We start from the raw sequence: 23,041 nt of genomic DNA, 5'->3' as shown, positions 1-23,041 counted from the left end.
GTAACAGAACTTGTAGAAAAAACAATCCTAAACTAAATATTTCTACATTATTGTGTTTTGATATATTTCTAAAACCTTTTAAGACTTTTTCTGGTAGATGTTTTTTAAGATCCATTTTCTATCTGTTTGACAAGAAACCAAAGCCTTCGCTTATTGGTCGTTTTGTTAATGGAAAATGGTTGAAAAATGTAAATATGACTTACTTTCAGGAAAATATAGAGTTAGCTTTCATTTGACACCCAATGTTGGTGCTCATGGGTACTTTTACATGGAAATTACCAATGCTCAACAAATGAAACCAGAGTGATTTCCTGATGTCTCATTCTTGTCCCTCTGTTTTTCATTCCTCTCCTCCTGTGTCTCCTGATCCAGGCCCATCATGCTGACCGCACAGAGGACATGTGCAGCTCTGGCTGCACGCCAACTTCTAGGAGCTCCCTGCTCCTCACACGGATTCATCAACACACGCTCACAGACACACTTCCGACAGTTTCGTACCGCAACGCCCTGTCAGGATGAAGTGGATCTGCACCCGGAGTGGGCCAGCCTGGCCAAAAAACAACTGAAAGGGAAGAACCCAGAAGACCTGATCTGGCGCACGCCGGAGGGCCTCAACATCAAACCCGTCTACACTAAAGCAGACTCTGCAACGAAGCCAGACGAACTGCCGGGGGTCTTCCCTTACACTAGGGGGCCCTACCCCACCATGTACACGTTCAGGCCCTGGACCATCAGGCAGTATGCTGGCTTCAGCACTGTGGAGGAGAGTAACAAGTTCTACCGGGACAACATTAAAGGTACTGCACAATACTCACTGCTGGTGTGACCAACTGGGGTTTTATGATAGAATATTGAAGTGAACCCAGGTTGTTGGAGGCTGAGTGGCACTTGTAAATCTTGTGATTGTGGTCTGTCTGGAAATGGCCTCTGTCAGGTGTAATCAGGCAAGGGTTCTTTCTCTACTTTATAGGTTAATAAAACAACATTTAAGTACATGTTTTTATCTGCTTATTTTTGGTTACCTCTCCCATTGTAATACGTGTAACTTCTCTCTCTCTCGCTCACTTCCCCTCTCGCTCTCTCGTTCTACAGCGGGTCAACAGGGTCTCTCGGTGGCCTTCGACCTCCCGACTCACCGAGGTTTCGACTCCGACAACCCCCGCGTCCACGGTGACGTCGGAATGGCGGGGGTTGCCATAGATCCCGTGGAGGACACCAAGATGCTGTTTGATGGCATCCCTCTGGAGAAGATGTCGGTTTCCATGACGATGAACGGGGCAGGGATCCCGGTGCTGGCCATGTTCATTGTTACGGGGGAGGAGCAGGGCGTGCCCAAGGAGAAGCTGACAGAACCATCCAGAATGACATCCTGAAGGAGTTCATGGTGCACAACACCTATATCTTCCCCCCGGAACCTTCCATGCACGCCATTGCCGATATCTTCGCCTACACATCCAAGGTAAGACATAACAGCTACAACAGGGTAAAGCGTCCTCTGTATCTCGCTGCTTCACAAATACAGTAAAGGTCCTCTTCTTATTTCCATGGAAATAATGTCTGACTTGATACAGGCATGTAACTCATACACAGGAGGGCCATGTTTCCCTATCATGATTGATTGATTATGATTGATTTGATTGGATGACCAACTTGTTGTTTCCTCTGGCAGCACATGCCCAAGTTCAACTCCATCTCCATCAGTGGGTACCATCTCCAGGAGGCCGGCGCGGACGCCATCTTGGAAGTGGCCTACACCATCGCCAACGGCCTGGAGTACTGCCGTACTGGGCTGAAAGCTGGGCCTCACTATCGACGAGTTCGCCCCCAGGTAAACACACACAGTGAGATCATACGTGTGTGTTGTCCCCGGGACCTCATTCTTGCATGGTGCTTAAGTGCTATCTATGGGTTGTTTCTGGAGTGGTTGTCTGTGATTTCCTGGCTCGCTGCTTCATGTCATGTTTTTGATGTAGAGCCATATGATTGACAGCGAGGTCAAAGGACATACCCCCCTTTTTAAAGTTGCATTCTCAGCGAGCTCAGATGCAACAGGAGGCATGTGGTTTTCAGTGGAAATGGAAACACGAGTTCTGTTTTTTGACATTAATAAGGCAATACTTGATCTTAACTCATCCTCCACATTTACTCTATTGGTTAAACAGTGCAGAAGAGAAACTCCTCCAACTTAATAAAAAAAAAAAATCTTGTCAGGACCTCGGGGAATCAAAAACCAATGAAAAAAACTATGATTACAAATTATACAAACCATACAACTCTATGCACAAGGACTACTTTTAACAATTTCCACTGAACATTTTACAAATACACATTTACTTGAAGAACATAGCAGATGCAAAGTTTGTGCTGTTTGTGCCATCATTCTGTTACCAAACTTTTCATCTGCACTGTTGTATTTTTGTAAAGTTTTCAGTTAACATTTTTTAGAAGTTGTCCTTTTGCATAGTGTTGTATGGTTTGTTTAACTTTGCAATCATTGTTTTTTGTTTGACATGCAGTTTAATGTGAACAATCAGTCTCTGCATCATTCTGTTATTGTGGAATTGCCCTCCATCGTTAATTTAGTCCATCTGACATCTACAATAATGCAGGTCCCTTCAAACATCACTCAATTTGTCAAACTATTTCTCAAGTAATGTTAACACCAAATAAAATGTTCTTCAAAAATCCTTTGATACTCAGGTACTTGTACATACAACAACACTCTATATCCCTCTGTCTCCTCTCCAGGTTGTCATTCTTCTGGGGTATCGATATGAACTTCTACATGGAGATAGCCAAGCTGAGGGCAGGCAGGAGGCTGTGGGACACACTCATCAAGGAGAAGTTTCAACCTAAGCTGGCCAAGTCTTTGCTCCTCAGGAACCACTGTCAGACCTCAGGCTGGTCCCTCACTGAACAGGTGGGGGGAGGACAAACACAATAACTTTGATTGTGGCCAAGTCATTAATGAATGGTGAACCCACTCTCGTCTGGTCTTATGTCATCTAATAAACACTGAACTTAGCTGTCGACTGAGAATTTCTTCACCTGTGCTGATAGAGGATACTTCCTGTCCCACACAGTCTCTTTACACCACGTAGTCTAGTCTAATTTAATCTATTGTGACCTTTCTGTGTTGTATTCTGTTTTCCCCAGGACCGGTATAACAACGTGGTGCGTACGGTGACCGAGGCGATGGCTGCGGTGTTCGGAGGGACCCAGTCTCTCCACACCAACTCTTTTGACGAGGCTCTGGGTCTACCCACGGTGAAGCGCGCCTGCATTGCACGTCACACACAGATCATCATCCAAGAGGAGTCTGGGATACCCAAGGTTGCTGACCCCTGGGGAGGGTCACACATGATGGAGGCGCTGACCGACGATGTCTACAGGACTGCCCTGAAGGTGAGGGTTTGGAGGTCAGGGCTTGGGCCCATGGGGTTGCACACCCTTTATTGTAATTTTAATGGTTGTTTGTATTGATTGTGTTCTGTTGTTTCAGTACTTCAAATGTTTTTCCATGTGTCTCCTCTATGTGTAGTTTATTGACATGTCTTTTCCTTTCTTGTAGTTTATCAATGAGATCGAGGAGGTGGGAGGCATGGCCAGAGCTGTGGCTGAAGGCATTCCTAAACTACGCATCTAGGAGTGTGCTGCTCGCAGACAGGCTCGCATTGACTCAGGTACTGCAGCAATACACACACACTTGTGTAGTGCAGGCACACGTGCACCTCTGTCCTTCTCCCATCTCCCCACTTCCCTGTCCCCCCTTTATTCTCTCCTCCCACCCTCCCTCCTCAGTCTCTTATTCCCTCCTCTTTCTCCCTTCCATCTCCCCTCCCCTCCTATAAGCCCGAGGTGTAATTTAGTGGGTATTATGGCTGGGAATTACCAGGGTCCTCAATATATTATCATGATACTTAGGTGCCGATACAATATGTATTACGATTATCACGATTCTACTGTATATGTGATTTTTTGATTCGATGTTCCAAACATATTGCTCACCATATGTCTGCTGCAGAGGGACACGAGGGAGCCATGAGAAGTTTCATCATTCAGTGAAATGAAAGTGCCAAAACAAATTGATTCCCTAATTAAAAATAAAATGGAGAACAAGATATTAAGGAGAAATACTGGCGTTTTGGTGCAGGTATAGACAACTAGCACAAAATAATATTGCGATATTGTCAAAACGATATAATATATCGTCAAATATTATCCCGATATGTAACTGTATAGATATTTTCCCCGAACACTAGCGGGTAGTGCTGGAAAGCATCAGTTCTCCACTCCGCATTTCATAGCTGCTCTTTCAAAAATGCATGTCATGCAGTTTTTACTGCTCGCTCTGAAGATACACGCAGGTAGGCACGCATGCACACACACCAGGGCTCAAAACTGCCACCAAAACCAAGGGCACAGTCTGAAATTGCATTTTTGTCTCCCCAAGTTTTATAATTGGAATGTGATACAAAACGAGGCAGCGGTATGCTTTAGGACCATGCGGACACTTCCGAGCAGTCGGCTAGGATGTTTGGAGTGTTTATCCGACCGGATAAAAAATATATTTACAAAAATATATGCGGTACCAATCAAAAGTTTGGACAGACCTACTCATTCAAGGGTTGTTCTTTATTTTTACTATTTTCTACATTGTAGAATAATAGTGAAGACAATCAAACTATGGAATCATGTAGTAACCAAAGAATTGTTAAACAAATCAAAATATATTTTAGATTTGAGATTCTTCATAGTAGCCACCCTTTGCCTTAATGACAACTTTGCACACTCTTGGCATTCTCTCAACCAGCTTCACCTGGAATGCTTTTCTAACAGTCTTGAAGGAGTTCCCACATATGTTGAGCACTTTTTGGCTGCTTTTTCTTCAATCTGTGGTCCAACTCATCCCAAACCATCTCAATTGGGTTGAGGTCAGGTGATTGTGGAGGCTAGGTCATCTGATGCAGCACTCCATCACTCTCCTTCTTGGTCAAATAGCCCTTACACAGCCTGGAGGTGTGTTGGGTCTTTGTCCTGTTGAAAATCAAATGATAGTCCCACTAAGCGCAAACCAGATGGGATGGCGTATCGCTGCACAATGCTTTGGTAGCGATGCCGGTTAGGTGTGCCTTGAATTCTAAATAAATGAAAGACAGTGTCACCAGCAAGAACCACCACACCATCACACCACCACCTCCATGCCTACCTCCATGCTTCACGGTGGGAACCACACGTGGAGATCATCCGTTCACCTACTCTGCGTCTCACAAAGACATGGCGGTTGGAACCAAAAATCTCAAATTTGGATCAAAGGACAGATTTTCACCGGTCTAATGTCCATTGTTTGTGTTCCTTGGCCCAAGCAAGTCTCTTCTTCTTGTTGGTGTTCTTTAGTAGTGGTTTCTTTGCAGCAATTCGACCATGAAGGCCTGATTCATGCAGTCTCCTCTGAACAGTTGATGTTGAGATGTGTCTGTTACTTGAACTCTGAAGCATTTATTTGGGCTGCACTTTGAGGCTGGTAACTCTAAGAAACGTATCCTCTGCAGCAGAGTTAACTCTGGGTCTTCCTTTCCTGTGGCGGTCATTATGAGAGCCAGTTTCATCAAAGCTCTTGATGGTTTTTGCGACTGCATTTGAAGAAACTTTCAAAGTTCTTCACATTTTCTGAATTGACTGACCTTCATGTCTGAAATTAATGATGGACTGTCGTTTCTCTTTGCTTATTTGAGCTTTTCTTGCCATAATATGGACTTGGTCTTTTACCAAATAGGGCTATCTTCTGTATACCACCCCTACCTTGTCATAACACAACTGATTGGCTCAAATGCATTAAGGAAATAAATTCCACAAATGTAATTTTAACAAAGCACACCTGTTAATTGAAATGCATTCCAGGTGACTACCTCATGAAGCTGGTTGAGAGAATGCCAAGAGTGTGTGAAGCTGTCATCAAGGCAAAGGGTGGCTACTTTGAAGCATCTCAAAGTAGCCACTCTCAATGATTTGTTTAACACTTTTTTAGGGTTAATACATTATTCCATATGTGTTATTTCATAGTTTTGATGTTTTCACTATTATTCTACAATGTAGGAAATAGTAAAAATAAAGAAAAACTCTTGAATGAGTAGGTGTGTCCAAACTTTTGACTGGTACTGTATGTCCCACCCCCTCTTCTAAAACCAAAGTTGTGCCCTTGACCAAAATTCTTGCATTTGCGACCCTTTGACTTGGCAGTGTGACACCAACTTTTAACTGGTAGCTAGGGTGCCAGTGAAAGAAATGTAGCTAATAGATGGTTCACAATTTGTTTTTTGATGGTTCACATTTTGTTTTTAAATGGTTCACATTTTGTTTTTAAATGGTTCACAATTAGTTTTTTGTTTTTATTATCAAGATTTATTCAAACAGCAATGGGTATGCAGACCAGGTTTTCAAAAAGTCTTGGTTGAATCTTTGCGATGGGCATTCCAGTCATCATGCACTGTTTGAATGATCATTTCTAAAGGCTTTCCCCCAAAATCTCCCCAACTAAATGTTGACTAAAGAGTAAGACTACCTGCTTTCCCAGGCCTGTAGTCTTTTCATTCGGGCCAGTAGCTTTCAGTTGGCACTGGCAAATTTACCTGAATGTCAAGCCCTGCAAAGGGCATGCTAATTAAAAAAATAGCTAGTCATTACTAGCCTGGTTCTGTATTAAATCTAGGTACATCATGGGACAGGTCAGGTCATTATTATCAGAAGAAATTGGTGTGACCAAATCATGTGCTGGTGCCATCAACTGAAAAAGTTGGTAGCACCAGTACCACCAGTGAAAAAGTTAGTTTAGAGCCCTACACACACACACACACACACACACACACACACACACACACACACACACACACACACACACACACACACACACACACACACACACACACTATATATACCTGTCTCTTATACACATCTAGATGTGTATAAGAGACAGGTATATATACTGTGAGTGTATATATAGAGTATATACTGTATATAGACATTACCTACAGCAGGGGTCCCCAAGTACATTCAGCCGTGGGCAGATTTTTCCTTGAGGGGCAGAACATAGTTATAAATAATTTGTATCCCAAGAATCCCTAACATTTATAGTATTTGACAAAAACATAATCCATTTGGATACAATCACATTTGCCTCCATTTATGCGTGGAAATACTTGGGAACAGATTTTAGAAATTAAAATCACTGAGCTAATTTCATGGTGATTTTATTATTTTATGTCCAAGAACAAAAATGTTATATACTGAACAGAAAATATTAACGCAACAATTTCAAAGATTTTACTGAATACATTTCATATAAGGAAATCAGTCAATTGAAATAAATTCTTTAGGCCTGTTAGGTTTTAATTCTCAGAGTAAAAAACTCTACGGACACTATGAAAGCTTAACTTCTCTGCGCTACGGATCCCTTTAGCGGGATAATTTTCCTAAACAACCGCTGAATTGCAGGGCGCAAAATATTACTACAAATATTTATAATCATGCAATCACAAGTCAAATATACCAAAACACAGCTTAGCTTGTTAATCCACCTACCGTGTCAGATTTTGAAAATATGCTTTACAGCGAAAGCAATCCAAGCTTTTGTGAGTGTATCAATCAATGCCCCAAATTAGCATGGTCACGAAAGTCAGAAAAGCAATAAAATTAATCGCTTACCTTTGATAATCTTTGGATGTTTGCACTCACGAGACTCCCAGTTACACAATAAATGTTATTTTTGTTCGATAAATATTACTTTTATAACAAAAAAACGACATTTGGGTTGCGCGTTATGTTCAGAAAACTACAGCCTCTTTCCGTTCGACGAAAATTCCAAAAAGTATCCGTAATGTTCGTAGAAACATGTCAAATGTTTTTTATAATCAATCCTCAGGTTGTTTTTAACATACATAATCGATAATATTTAAACCGGACCGTAACCTATTCAATAAAAGAGAGAAAGAAAATGGAGAGCTAGTTTTGAAAAATCTCACTCATTTTTAAAAATAAAAGCCTGAAACTATGTCTAAAGCCTGGTCATAGCCTGAGGAAGCCATTGGAAAAGGAATCTGGTTGATACCCCTTTAAATGGAAGAAAGACAGGAAATGAAACACAGATAACATTTAAAAAAATAACTTCCGGGTTAGATTTCCTCAGGTTTTCGCCTGCAAAATCTGTTTTGTTATACTCACAGACAATATTTTGACAGTTTTGGAAACTTTGGAGTGTTTTCTATCCTAATCTGTAAATTATATGCATGTTCTACGATCTGGACCTGCCGAAATAGTCCATTTACCTTGGGAACGTTATTTAAAAAAAAAAAACAAATCTGACCCCTAGCGTCAATTAACCAAGTTTATTTCTTCCAGAGGATCAATACAGCTGCATTAGACAAAAAAAATTCACACAACCACTGATATTTAGCCGTTCCTCTCGGCTGAGTCTCCTCCTACACATCCGAACAGCAAATGCATCCTGTTGCTAGACAGAACCTTGGTGATATCTGTTCTTCCTCACTTCATCTAACCTGACCTCTACCCCAAAGTGCTCACTCTTCCCCAACTCACGGCTGTCAGGGTGCCTGGTAACCAGACTGTGTCTCTTCTCCTCCCATAGGATCCCTGATGGCTAACAATAACTATTCCTGACATAATGTAAACGTTATACATTACCCTCTCTCCCTCAGTGACATGAATAAGTATATTTCATATTCTGAGAACCCAACAGGCCTTAATCTATGGATTTCACAGTAATACAGATATGCATCTGTTGGTCAAAGATACCTTAAAACTTCTCACGAGTGCAACCCTGATCCGGTAGCACCCCCCAACTCACCCCACTGATTAGCAAGATAGCATAGCGTCACAAGTAACTTGTAGCATTAAATATCATTAAATCACAAGTCCAAGACACCAGATGATAGATACAGGTCTTGTGAATAAGACACCATTTCAGATTTTTAAAATGTTTTACAGGGAAGACAGAATATGTAAATCTATTAGCTAACCACGTTAGCGGAGGACACGATATTTTTACCAGGCAAGATTCGGCTAGGCGCCCACGTCCAGTTCACATGCACAACAGATATGATATAAAATCGTAAATTGGGTCTTACTATGGCTGATCTTTCATCAGAATGTTGATCAAAGTGTCCTTTGTCAAGATGAGTCGTTGGTTCCGTTCAGAAATGTTCTTTTCCACTGCATTTAGCACAGGTACCGGCCGAGTGGCACGAATTTCTCAAACGTAAATACAATCCGACAACGGTACACCGAAAAACTCCCGGAAAAATTCAAATAATCTGATTAAACTATATTGAAAAAACATACATTACGATGATATGGTCACATGTATCAAACAAAATTCGACACGGAGATAGTTTGCATACATAACGCCAGCAAAACAGTACACAACGCAGCTCAAATTCGAGCGATTCAGTAAACCGGAAGTTGTCGGTCACGCCAAAGAATTGGGTCCTATTTCACGTCAGTCCAGATAAACAAAGAATTTCTCTCTGACGTCATCTTGACAACCAGAGGAAGGAGAACGAGGTGTGTTTCTGGTCATAGGGGGCACGACCATATATAGGCAGAGCTTTGAAGCCAGCATAACACATCTTGATTTTATGTTCTTGGTCATGGAAAGTGCTGTTGAATGACTTCTGTATCACTCAGAGACAAAATTGAAACGGATTTAGAAACTAGAGATTGTCTTCTTTCCAATGGTATGATTCATATGCATATAGTAAGAGCAATGATTGAATAAGAGGCAGTTTAATCTGTAGAGCAAATTATGCTAAAGCGAAAATATTACCTCCTGTATTCTCAAGAGGTTAAAAAAAAAGTAGGGGCCTGGATCAGAAAACCAGTCAGTATGACCACCATTTGCCTCATACAGCGCAACACATCTCTTTTGCATAGAATTGATCAGGTTGTTGATTGTGGCCTGTAGGGTGTTGTCCCACTCATCTTCAATAGCTGTGTGAAGTTGCTGTATATTGGCAGAAACTGGAACACGCTGTCGTACACGGTGATCCAGAGCATCCCAAACATTCTCAATGGGTGACATGTCTGGTGAGTGCGCAGGCAATGGAAGAACTGGGACATTTTCAGCTTCCAGGAATTGTGTACTGATCCTTGCAACACGGGGCCATGCATTATCATGCTGAAACAAGAGTTGATGGTGGTGGATGAATGGCACGACAATGGGCCTCAGGATCTTGTCACGTTATCTCTGTGCATTCAAATTGCAATCGATAAAATGCAATTGTGTTTGTCTATAGCTTATGCCTGCCCATACCATAACCCCACCTCCACCATGGGGCACTGTGTTGACATCAGCAAACCGCTTGCCCACATGATGCCATACATGCGTGGTCTGACATCTGCCAGGTACAGTTGAAACCGGGATTCATCCGTGAAGACCACACTTCTCCAGCATGCCGGTGATCACTTAAGTCGGTTACGACGCTGAACTGCAGTCAGGTCAAGGACCTGGTGAGGATGACAAGCACTCAGATGAGCTTCCCTGAAGATGGTTTCTGACAGTTTATGCAGAAATTGTGCAAACCCACAGTTTCATCAGCTGTCCGGGTGGCTGGTCTCAGATGATCCCGCAGGTGAAGAAGTCGGATGTGGAGGTCCTGGGCTGGCGTCGTTACACGTGGTCTGCGTTTGTGAAGCTGGTTGGACATACTGCCAAATTCTCTAAAACGACGTTGGAGGTGGCTTATGGTAGAAAAATTAACATGACATTATCTGGCAACAGTTCTGGTGGACATTCCTGCAGGCAGCATGCCAATTGCACACTTCCTCAAAACTTGAGACATGTGGCATTGTGTTGTGTGACAAAACTGCACATTTTAGAGTGGCCTTTTATTGTCTCCAGCACAAGGTGCACCTGTGTAATGATCATGCTGTTTAATCTGCTTCTTGATATGCCACACCTGTCAGGTGGATGGATTATCTTGGCAAAGGAAAAATGCTCACTAACAGGGATGTAATCAAATTTGTTCACCACATTTTAGAGAAACAATATTTTTGTGTGTATGGACAATCTTTTATTTCAGCTCATGAAACATGGGACCGACACTTTACATGTTGCATTTATATTTTTGTTCAGTATATATGCAGGCTGCCTATTTGGGAACCCTGACCTACAGTATGTAACTTGCCATCCAACATTTCCTCATCTCCCACCCCTTTCTAATGCGACTAGCCCCAATGCTCCTCCCTCTTTTTCCCCTGCCCCACTACAAAGTTTCTCCCTGTAGCCGGTCACTGAGTCTGAGGTGCTAAAGGAGCTCCTTAAACTTGACCACAAAAAACTATCTGGGTCAGATGGTTTAGACCCTTTCCTCTTTAAGGTTGCTGCTCCCATCATCGCCAATCCTATCTCTGACCTTTTTAACCTGTCTCCTCTCTGGGGAGGTTCCCATTGCTTGGAAGGCAGCCACTGTTCGTCCTTTATTTAAATTGGTAGATCAAGCTGATCCTGTCATAGGCCTATTTCTATTTTGCATTGTTTATCAAAAGTTGATTTAAAGAAAGCCAGTCAGTTGATTGATTGTCTATAGTATTCTCTCTGGTATGCAATCTGGTTTCCACTCAGGTTATGGATGTGTCACTGCAACCTTAAAAGTCCTCAATGATGTTACCATTGTCCTTGATTCTAATCAATGTTGTGCTGCTATTTTATTGACTTGGCCAAAGCATTTTATATGGTAGACAATTCCATTCTTGTGGCCAGCTAAGGAGTATTGGTGTGTTTGAGGGGTCTTTGGCCTGGTTTGCTAACTACCTCTCTCGAAGAGTGCAGTGTATAAAGTCAGAACATCTGCTGTCTCATCCACTGCCTGTCACCAAGGAAGTACCTAAAGGCTCAATCCTAGGCCCCACACTCTTCTCAATTTACATCTACAACATAGCTCAGGCAGTAGGAATCTCTCTCATCCATTTATATGCAGATGATAGTCTTATACTCAGCTGGCCCCTCCCCAGATTTTGTGTTAAACGCTTTACAACAAAGCTTTCTTAGTGTCCAACAAGCTTTCTCTGCCCTTAACCTTGTTCGGAACACCTCCAAAACAAAAGTCATGTGGTTTGGTAAGAAGAATTCCCCTCTCCCCACATGTGTGATTACTACCTCTGTGGGTTTAGAGCTTGAGGTAGTCACCTCATACGGTCCCGTGTGGCTCAGTTGGTAGAGCATGGCGCTTGCAACGCCAGGGTTGTGGGTTCATTCCCCACGGGGGGACCAGGATGAATATGTATGAACTTTCCAATTTGTAAGTCGCTCTGGATAAGAGCGTCTGCTAAATGACTTAAATGTAAATACAAGTACTTGGGAGTATGGCTAGATGGTATGTTGTCCTTCTCTCAGCACATATCAAAGCAGCAGGCAAAAGTTAAATCTAGACTTGGTTTCCTCTATCGTAATAGCTCTTCTTTCACCCTAGCTGCCAAAATAACCTTGATTTTAGATGACCATCCTACCGATGTTAGATTATGTAGACGTAATTTATAGATCGGCAGGTAAGGGTGCTCTCAAGCGGCTAGATGTTCTTTACCATTTGGCCATCAGATTTGCCACCAATACTCCTTATAGGACAAATCACTACACTCTATACTCCTCTGTAAACTTGTCATCTCTGTATACCTGTCGTAAGACCCACTGGTTGATGCTTATTTATAAAACCCTCTTAGGCCTCACTCCCCCTATCAGATATCTACTGCAGCCGTCATCCTCCACATACAACACCCGTTCTGCCAGTCACATTCTTTTACAGGTCCCCAAAGCACACACATCCCTGGGTCGCTCCTCTTTTCAGTTCGCTGCAGCTAGCGACTGGAACGAGCTGCAACAAACACTCAAACTGGACAGTTTTATCTCAATCTCTTCATTCAAAGACTCAATCATTGTCACGTTCTGACCATAGTTCTTGTGTGTTTTGCTTGTTTTAGTGTTGGTCAGGACGTGAGCTGGGTGGGCATTCTATGTTGTGTGTCTAGTTTGTCTGGTTCTATGTTTGGCCTAATATGGTTCTCAATCAGAGGCAGGTGTTTTGTGTTGTTTCTGATTGGGAATCATATATAGGTGGCTTGTTTTGTGTTGGGGTTTGTGGGTGGTTGTTTCCTGTCTTTGTGTTTTCTCTGCACCAGATAGGGCTGTATCGGTTTGCCACATTTAGTTATTTTGTATCGTTGTAAGTGTTCACAGTTTCGTTTTAAATAAACATGTTGAGCACTGGCTACGCTGCGTGTTGGTCCGATCCTTGCTACACCTTCTCTTCTCGTGAAGAGGAGGAAGGCTGCCGTTACAATCATGAACACTCTTACTGACAGTTGTGGCTGCTTCGCATGATGTATTGTTGTCTCTACCATCTTGCCCTTTGTGCTGTTGTCTGTGCCCAATAATGTTTGTACCATGTTTTGTGCTGGCACCATGTTGGTCTGCTGCCATGTTGTTGCTACCATGTTGTTGTCATGTGTTGCTGCCATGCTATGTTGTCTTAGGTGTCTCTTTATGTAGTGTTGTGGTGTCTCTCTTGTTGTGATTTTTTGTTTATCCCAGCCCCCGTCCCCGCAGGAGGCCTTTTGGTAGGCCATCATTGTAAATAAGAATTTGTTCTTAACTGACTTGCCTAATTAAATAAAGGTTAAATTAAAAAATAAGGGAAGATGTAATTTTAAGACCCGGAGGAAGTAGCTGACGTGATGTGTAAGATAGTCTGGTACCAGTGGTCTCAATAGTCCAACTTCAGTCAGAGAGCTGTGGTTTAGTGTCATACATTTAACTGTGGTCTCAATAGTCCAACTTCAGTCAGAGAGCTGTGGTTTGTGTCATACCTTTATAACTGTGTCTCAATAGTCCACTTCAGTCAGAGAGCTGTGGTTTAGTGTCATACATTTAACTGTGGTCTCAATAGTCCAACTTCAGTCAGGGAGCTGTGGTTTAGTGTCATACCTTTAACTGTGGTCTCAATAGTCCAACTTCAGTCAGAGAGTTGTGGTTTGTGTCATACATTTAACTGTGTCTCAATAGTCCAACTTCAGTCAGGGAGCTGTGGTTTAGTGTCATACTTTAACTGTGGTCTCAATAGTCCAACTTCAGTCAGAGAGCTTGTGGTTTAGTGTCATACATTTAACTGTGGTCTCAATAGTCCAACTTCAGTCAGAGAGCTTGGTTTAGGTCAACATTTTTCTTTTATTAAACTTTTTTGTTTGGCTCAATATCCAAACTTCAGTCTGAGGTGGTGGTTTTAGGTCATACCATTTAACTCGTGGTCTCAATAGTCCAACTTCAGTCAGGGAGCTGTGGTTTAGTGTCATACATTTAACTGTGGTCTCTTATGCGTTTTCAACTGTCAGTTTCCACTCCAAAGAATATGTCTGATAAATCTTGAAGCAGTACCCAGATAGTATCGTGAAGTCATAGGCTTACATTTGTTATTCAAGGAAAAACTAAAAACAGAAGTGACATTCGCATTTGACTAGTTCTGGAAGACTGTTACAACCAAGCACTCCTGCTGTGCATATCTCTGTGTAGTTGGAAACATTGTGGCGGTTGTCAACAGTACTACCTGGAATTAGCTTTCATCTGTCCAGTTCTTTAATGTCACTAGAGAGGGAGATGAGACATCCGGGATCTGATCAACAGGTAGGAAAGAAAGTCTGTGTACCCAGTATCTCACCAAGAAGACCAGAGAGTTGGTCAACTCTTATCTACGTTTATAAACTGTGTGGTTCGAGCCCTGAATGCTGATTGGCTGAAAGCTGTGGTATATCAGACGTATACCATGGGTATGACTAACTAAGTATTTATTTTTACTGCTCTATTTAAGTTTGTAACCAATTTATAATAGCACCTCGGGTCGTTTTGGTATATTACCAATATACCACGGCTAAGGGCTCTATCCAGGCACGTGTTGCGACGTGCCTTAGAACAGCCCTTAGCTGTGGTATATTGGCCATATACCACACCCCCTTGGGCCTTATTGCTTAAATACACCCCATGAGGGCATGGTTGATGCACGACTTTCTGACTTGCTGTTTCCCCTCAGGATTCATGCATTCATTCACTTTCAAATTTACCCCAGAGGCTATTTTATAACTGCTTATGAATTGGAAAGTTTTGTTCCAGCCTCCCGGTATGAATATGCATTTATATAGCCCAAGCTGTGCTCAGAGGTTTTAGCGAATTTAATTCACATAGCCTACATGCAGCTCCAACTATGCACGTATGTATTTTTAAAAGTGGATATGTATTTGCACGCGAGTGCCCTCACACAGACACACACACACACAGACTGTGGAACACATAGACACATTAAACTATTTGCCTGTGGCAGGTGGATTAAGTGTTCTGCCCGGGAGCATAGCAACACAAGTCTGCCTGGAATTAAGGAGCATTTAGGGTCTTAGAGGTCTGTTTCCACAGCTGTGGTTTGGATCATACATTCATCAAAGGCCTAGTGAAAACTGGCCAGGGGAAAGTGAAAGACTGTGTGTGTGTGTGTTACAAAACAGTCTGAGGCTTAGAAGTGAGACAATTATTTGAAGGAAAAGAGGATACCTAGTAGCTGCACAACTGAATTCATTCAACCGAAATGTGTCTTCCACATTTAACCCAACCCCTCTGAATCAGAGAGGTGCGGGGAACTGCCTTAATCTATGCCAACGTCATCGGCACCCTAGGAGCAGTTGTTGGGGGTTAACTGCCTTGCTCAAGGGCAGAACGACAGATTTTTCCACCTTGCTGGCGTAGGGATTCAAACCAGCAACCTTTCGGTTACTGGCCCAACGCTCTTAACCGCTAGGCAACCTGCCTATAGTGTGTGGGGGTAAGGAGAGATCTAGATAGATGGATGATCTCTTATATCCAGTTCTGTATTGCTGTCATCTCTCCATGCTTGCCGGGTAAAGGGAGGTAGCAATGAAATCCAGCAGCTCTCAAAAGTGTTACAATATAAAGCGCAGTCTTTTTGTGCTTCACACACACATAACATACGGTCTCTCTAGCACGCACGCACGTACACGTTCTGTGGTGGTTCATTTCTTTAATATCAAATGAGGAGAGAGAAACTTATCACACAAGTCAGAGTTATACTTAAACTACATCTTTATTCACTTATTAATAAGGGAGCAGGTCAGTACAAAAAAGGAAAAACAAGTACATAAAGAGTGAATCGATTGAGTGCTCTACGTTAATAATGGCTGGTCGGTGAATTACCCTCAGATTATTCGTTGAGAGCCCCGAGACAAAGATACAAAGGTCTTTTATAGCCAAGATTCACCCCCTTCAGTCTACATGACGAACAACAGATGTATGGAATGGGTCACAAGGTTAAGATTTGTATGAAAGATACTTATAATTTACAGCAGACAATATCTGCTGTAAAAACAGTTATCTTTGTGTAGAGACCAAGGTCTAGCCCTGGGGTCATCTCTCCGTGGTACCATATAGAACAGAAACATTAACTCATGCTCTGGAATGTGGTATCACCCAAAGACATTGTAAATCTTCCAGAGGCCCATCCTCAGAAGAACACACACAGATGAGCGTTCTAACAACCCCTTATTCTGTTGCATAAAACAACCATTTGATGCAATAACAGCATTATAACATAATATTGTAATTTCAACCATAGTTCGCACACACACACACACACACATAATATATGGTCTCTCTCGCACGCACGCATGTATGCTTTCACACGCGCCCACACACACACACACACACACACACACACACACACACACACACACACACACACACACACACACACACACACACACACACACACACACACACACACACACACACACACACACCACACACTGAGCACCAACCTCTCCTTCAAAGTGTTTGATCTGCTCGAGGATCGAGGACCCGAGGCTGTGCTTATCAGATGCCTGCACAGTGCCGGTTCCTATGAACATAGTGAGGGCTGGTGTTTAAGTTTTTTTGTCAGATGCACGAGTACAGTGAAATGCTTAACTTGCAAGCTCTACACAACAGTGCAGTAATCAATATCAAAATAGTATAACTAATTAACTTTTAAAATATATACAGTTCCAGTCAAAAGTTTGGACACACCTACTCATTCTAGTGTTTGACTTTTTTACTGTTTTCTACATTGTAGAATAATAGTGATGACATCAAAACCATGAAATAATATATGGAATCGTAGTAACCAAAAAAGTGTTAAACAAGTAGCCACCCTTTGCCTTGATGACAGCTTTGCATTCTCTCAACCAGCTTCATGAGGTAGTCACCTAGAATTCATTTCAATTAACAAGTGTGCCTTGTTAAAAGTTAATTTGGGGAATTTCTTTCCTTCTTAATGTGTTTGAGCATGTCAGTTGTGTTGTGACAATGTAGGGGTGGTAAACAAAAGATAGCCCTATTTGGTAAAAAACCAAGTCCATATTATGGCAAGAACAGCTCAAATAAGCAAAGAGAAATGACAGTCCATCATTGCTTGAAGACATGAAGGTCAGTCAATATGGACAATTTCAAGAACTTCAAGTGCAGTTGCAAAAACCATCAAGCGCAATGATGAAACTGGCTCTCATGAGGACCACCACAGGAAAGGAAGACCCAGAGTTACCTCTGCTGAAGAGGATAAGTTCATTAGAAATATTAACTGCACCTCAGATTGCAAACCAAATAAATTTTTCATAGAGTTCAAGTAACAGACACATCTCAACATCAACTGTTCAGAGGAGACTGTGTGAATCAGGCCTTCATGGTCAAATTGCTGCAAAGAAACCACACATTTGATGTATTTATTTAACCTTTATTTAACCAGGAAAAGCCCATTGAGACCCAGATTCTCTTTTTCAAGGGAGACCTGTCCAAGAAGGCAGCAACAATCAATACATTACATAATTAAAACATACAACAACATGATCCAGCCTAAAAATAGCATTTACACTCCTCTGTAACAGAGTCTCCCATCAATATTTAACATGTGTATCAGTGGCACTAACATATCTAGATGAAGCATGGATTGTAGACCATTCCATGCCTCTGGTGCACACGAAGAGAAGGCAGTCTTGCCTAATACTGTGAATGTCCTGGGGACTTTAAGTAGCAACACCTAGCAGACCAGGTATGGTAACTGCTGGTGGTGAAGGAGACCAGACTACAGAGGTAAAGAGGGAGTTTACTCAAAAGGGCTTTGTAGATGAACACATATAAATGTATCTTTCTGCGCATATAAAGTGAGGTCCAACCTGCCATTTGGTACAAGGTGCAATGGTGGGTGAGTGACTTGGCATTTGTAATAAAGCGCAAGGAGGCATGATTAACAGAGTCCAGTCTCTGTAAGACAGAGGAGGCTGCATGCATATACAACAAGTCACCATAATCAATTACAAAGAGAAAAGTGGCATGAACAAGCTTCTTTCTAGCCATAAGCAAGCCTTATTATGAAAATAAAAACCCAATTTCAATTTAAGCTTTGTCACAAGATTATCCACATGAACTTTAAAGGACAATTTGTCATCCAACCATATACAGTTGAAGTCGGACTTTTACCCGGGATTGTCACGTTCTGACCTTAGTTCCTTTGTTATGTCTTTATTTTAGTTTGGTCAGGGCGTGAGTTGGGGTGGGCATTCTATGTTGTTTTTCTATGTTTTGTTCTATGGTTATATTTCTATGTGTTTGGCCTAGTATGGTTCCCAATCAGAGGCAGGTGTCAGTCGTTGTCTCTGATTGGGAGCCATATTTAGGTAGCCTGTTTTTCTTTGTGTTTTGTGGATGGTTGTATCCTATGTTAGTGTTTTCACCATACGGGACTGTTTCGGGTTATTTGTTTGTACTTTTGTTATTTCGTTCAGTGTTCTGTTTGATTTATTAAATTATCATTATGGACACTTACCACGCTGCGCTTTGGTCCTCTTCTTCCAACCACGACAAGCGTTACAGGGAGCTAGCCCATGCTAGGTCCTTCTCCCGGCTAGCTGAAGAGGTCCATCAGCCACTCCTTGGGCTACAATACCTATTTTGCCAATTGGCATGGACCCCTTTTACTGCCGGTACGGAGCCCCGCCGATCCTTCACGACTGGGCTACCGATGTAATCTGCCCGAGGGGGTTCTTCAACTGGCTCCTACGTCGCGACGTCCCCTGAATGCCCATCTGCTAGCCTGCTAGCCGCGGCCCGCTAGCTGTCTAGAGCATATTGGACTGTTAGCTGAAGAGATCCATCGGCCAATTTCTTGGGCCACTATACCTATTTTGCCAATTGGACTGGACCCCTTTACTACACGGAACCCTACTAATCCATCACAACTGGTCTGCTTACTAACCGCACGAGGAGGCTCTGCACAAGGACGCTACAACAGACTTCTTCCGTTGGGACGTCCCTCTAAGGCCCTTCTGGTAGCTTGCTAGCCCCGGCCCGCTAGCTGTCTCAATCGCCGTGTCTCCAGCCAGCCTAACTACTCACTGGACCCCTATGATCACTCGGCTACGCATGCCTCTCCCTAATGTCAATATGCCTTGTCCATTGCTGTTCTGGTTAGTAATTATTGTCTTATTTCACTGTAGAGCCTCTAGCCCTGCTCAATATGCCTTAGCTAACCCGTTAGTTCCCCCTCCCACACATGCCGTGACATCACCTGGTTTAAATTATGTTTCTAGAGACAATATCTCTCTCATCGTCACTCAATGCCTAGGTTTACCTCCACTGTATTCACATCCTACCAGTTTAGACAACCAGTTTTTATAGCCTTTAGCCGTACCCTTATCCTACTCCTCCTCTGTTCCTCTGGTGATGTAGAGGTTAATCCAGGCCCTGCAGTGCCTAGCTCCACTCCTATTCCCCAGGTGCTCTCATTTGTTGACTTCTGTAACCGTAAAAGCCTTGGTTTCATGCATGTTAACATTAGAAGCCTCCTCTCTAAGTTTGTTTTATTCACTGCTTTAGCACACTCTGCCAACCTGGATGTCCTAGCCGTGTCTGAATCCTGGCTTAGGAAGACCACCAAAACCCTTGAAATTTCCATCCCTAACTATAACATTTTCCGACAAGATAGAACTGCAAAAGAGGGTGGAGTAGCAATCTACTGCAGAGATAGCCTGCAGAGTTCTGTCTTACTATCCAGGTATGTACCCAAACAATTCAAGCTTACACTTTTAAAAATCCACCTTTCCAGAAACAAGTCTCTCACCGTTGCAGCTTGCTATAGACCACCCTCTGCCCCCAGCTGTGCCCTGGACACCATATGTGAATTGATTGCCCCCTCATCTATCTTCAGAGCTCAAGCCCTCAATCTCACACAAATGATCAATGAACCTACCAGGTACAACCCCAAATCCGTAAACACGGGCACCCTCATAGATATCACCCTAACCAAGATCTCAGCGATCACTGCCTCATTGCCTGCATCTGTAATGAGTCTGCGGTCAAACAACCACCCCTCATCACTGTCAAACGCTCCCTAAAACACTTCAGCGAGCAGGCCTTTCTAATCGACCTGGCCCGGGTATCCTGGAAGGATATTGACCTCATTCCGTCAGTAGAGAATGCCTGGTTATTCTTTAAAAGTTCCTTCCTCACCATCTTAAATAAGCATGCCCCATTCAAAAGAATTTGAACCAGGAACAGATAAAGCCCTTGGTTCACTCCAGACCTGACTGCCCTTGACCAGCACAAAAACATCCTGTGGCGTACTGCATTAGCATCGAATCGCCACCATGATATGTAACTCTTCAGGGAAGTTAGGAACCAATATACACAGGCAGTTAGGAAAGCAAAGGCTAGCTTTTTCAAACAGAAATGTGCATCCTGTAGCACAAACTCAAAAAAGTTCTGGGACACTAAAGTCCATGGAGAATAAGAGCACCTCTTCCCAGCTGGCCACTGCACTAAGGCTAGGAAACACTGTCACCATAAATCCACGATAATTGAGAATTTCAATAAGCATTTTTCTACGTCTGGCCATGCTTTCCACCTGGCTACCCCTACCCCGGTCAACAGCCCTGGACCCCCCACAGCAACTCGCCCAAGCCTGCCCCATTTCTCCTTCACCCAAATCCAGATAGCTGATGTTCTGAAAGAGCTGCAAAATCTGGACCCCTACAAATCAGCCGGGCTAGACAATCTGGACCCTCTCTTTCTAAAATTATCTGCCGAAATTGTTGCAACCCCTGTTACTAGCCTGTTCAACCTTTCCTTCGTATCGTCTGAGATTCCCAAAGATTGGAAAGCTGCCGCAGTCATCCCCCTCTTCAAAGGGGGAGACACTCTAGACCCAAACTGCTACAGACCTCTATCTATCCTACCCTGCTTTTCTAAGGTCTTCGAAAGCCAAGTTAACAAACAGATCACCGACCACTTCGAATCCCACCGTACCTTCTCGGCTATGCAATCTGGTTTCAGAGCTGGTCATGGGTGCACCTCAGCCACGCTCAATGTCCTAAACAATATCATAACCGCCATCGATAAAAGACAACACTATGCAGCCATATTCATCGACCTCGACCTGGCCAAGGCTTTCGACTCTGTCAATCACCACATTCTTATCGGCAGACTCAACAGCCTTGGTTTCTCAAATGACTGCCTTGCCTGATTCACCAACTACTTCTCTGATAGAGTTCAGTGTGTCAAATCGGAGAGCCTGTTGTCCGGACCTCTGGCAGTCTCTATTGAGAACAACTCAGGAGCTAAAATGAAACTCTGGGGCACACCACTATTAATCTCAAGAAAGCTAGACATGTGATTGTCAGTATATACACACATTGTGTTCTGTCAGAAAGATAGTTCCTCAACCAATTTACTACCCCTTCACTGAGACCAATGTTTCTGAGAATGTTTCGCTAGCAACAATTTATGGTCAACTGAATCAAAGCCCTTTGATAAATCCACAGAGCAGCACAATGTTGCTTTTTATCAAGTGCATTAATGATGCCGTTTGCCACTGCCATAGCTGCAGTTGTGGTACTGTGCCCCGATCTAAAGCCAGACTGAACACCGCTCAGTATGTTCTTTTCAATGAAGACGTTTTTGAACTGTGAGTTCACTAGGGACTCAGACTGGCCAGGATAGGGAGTTTAGAGAGGATGATAGTTATTAGCATCTGAGGGATCTCCACTCTTTAGCAGTGCGAGGACATAAGCTGATTTCCAAATGCTGGGTATGGAATTGGTCAAGAGACTCAAGTTGAAAATGTGAGCCACAGGTTCAGTAATAATACCAGCTGCTATCTTTAAGAGGTGGGGGTCCAGGTTGTCTGGACCTGCAGACTTTTTACTGTCTATAGCCTTTAGTGCTTTATAGACCTCAGTATAAGAAACAGGCTCAAAGTTAAATGGCCTATATCATAGTTGACTGTAACAGAGCTTACATTAGAGGCCTGGGTCCCACCATTATCAAAAACTAAAGTACACCAATAAGAAGAGGAGACTTGCTTAGTCCAAGAAACACGAGCAATGGACATCAGACCGGAGGAAATCTGTCCTTTTGGTCTGATGAGTCCAAATTTGAGATTTTTGGTTCCATCTACCGTGTTGTCGAGGGACGCAGAGTAGGTGAACGGATTATCTCCGCATGTGTGGTTCCCACCATGAAGCATGGAAAAGGAGGTGTGATGGTGTGGGGGTGCTTCGCTGGTGACCCTGTCTGTGATTTATTTAGAAATCCTGGCTACCATAGCATTCTGCAGCGATACACCATCCCATCTGATTTGCACTTAGTGGGACTATCATTTGTTTTTCAACAGGACAATGACCCAACACACCTCCAGGCTGTGTAAGAGCTATTTGACCAAGAAGGAGAGTGATGGAGTGTTACATCAGACGACCTGGCCTCCACAATCACCCGACCTCAACCCAATTGAAATGGTTTGGGATGAGTTGGACAGCAGAGTGAAGGAAAAGCAGCCAACAAGTGCTCAGCATATGTGGGAACTCCTTCAAAACAGTAAGAAAAAGCATTCCAGGTGAAGCTGGTTGAGAGAATGCCAAGAGTGTGCAATGCTGTCATCAAGGCAAAGGGTGGCGTTTT

The 23,041-nt window shown here is 43.0% G+C and overlaps 1 pseudogene; it reads left to right on the top strand.

The window, feature by feature from the left end:
* The first annotated feature begins 343 nt into the window (after positions 1-343).
* Positions 344-23,041, top strand: part of LOC111972873 (methylmalonyl-CoA mutase, mitochondrial-like) — a 49,618-nt pseudogene continuing 26,920 nt past the window's right edge.

The sequence above is a fragment of the Salvelinus sp. IW2-2015 genome, linkage group LG14 (assembly GCF_002910315.2).
Source record: "Salvelinus sp. IW2-2015 linkage group LG14, ASM291031v2, whole genome shotgun sequence".
Taxonomy (NCBI): Eukaryota; Metazoa; Chordata; class Actinopteri; order Salmoniformes; family Salmonidae; genus Salvelinus; species Salvelinus sp. IW2-2015.
The sequence above is the reverse complement of the archived record's forward strand: the minus strand, read 5'-3'. Positions and strand labels throughout refer to the sequence as shown.